Source organism: Tupaia chinensis, unplaced genomic scaffold, assembly GCF_000334495.1.
Source record: "Tupaia chinensis unplaced genomic scaffold, TupChi_1.0 Scaffold000067_1, whole genome shotgun sequence".
In the NCBI taxonomy this organism is placed as follows: domain Eukaryota; kingdom Metazoa; phylum Chordata; class Mammalia; order Scandentia; family Tupaiidae; genus Tupaia; species Tupaia belangeri.
The window spans coordinates 3,232,702-3,233,138 of record NW_006159526.1 but is presented as its reverse complement, the minus strand read 5'-3'; positions in this window follow the sequence as shown (position 1 = coordinate 3,233,138).

The window sequence follows — 437 nt, the reverse complement described above, 5'->3', positions numbered from 1 at the left end:
ATTAAAATAAAAAGTTAAATAAAATAATTCCTTAAAAATAATAAATTCTTTAAGAAAATTTGTTCTTTCAGGAAAGGAACTGGAGCTGTGGTGGCCACCTTTGTGTTTCTGGGATCTAGCACAGAATCAGGCATGTGGCAGACACCCAATACTTATTTGTTGAATAAATAGAGCTAGCATTTGTTGACTGCTTAGTATGTGCTAAGCCCAATTTTAACTACTTTATGTGGATTTTGTCACTTACATTGTAGGTGGTCTGATCATGCCTATTTTTTTTTTTTTTTGGAGAGATTTTCACTGTAGGGCGCGTGCGCTCGCCAGACAGACAGAGAGAGACATAGAGACAGAAAGCGAGAAATCATCCCCCGGGGAGATGGTCACGCCGCAATCCCTTCTCCTCCATTCTCCTCTCGGGATCTTGGGCACGCACACACACG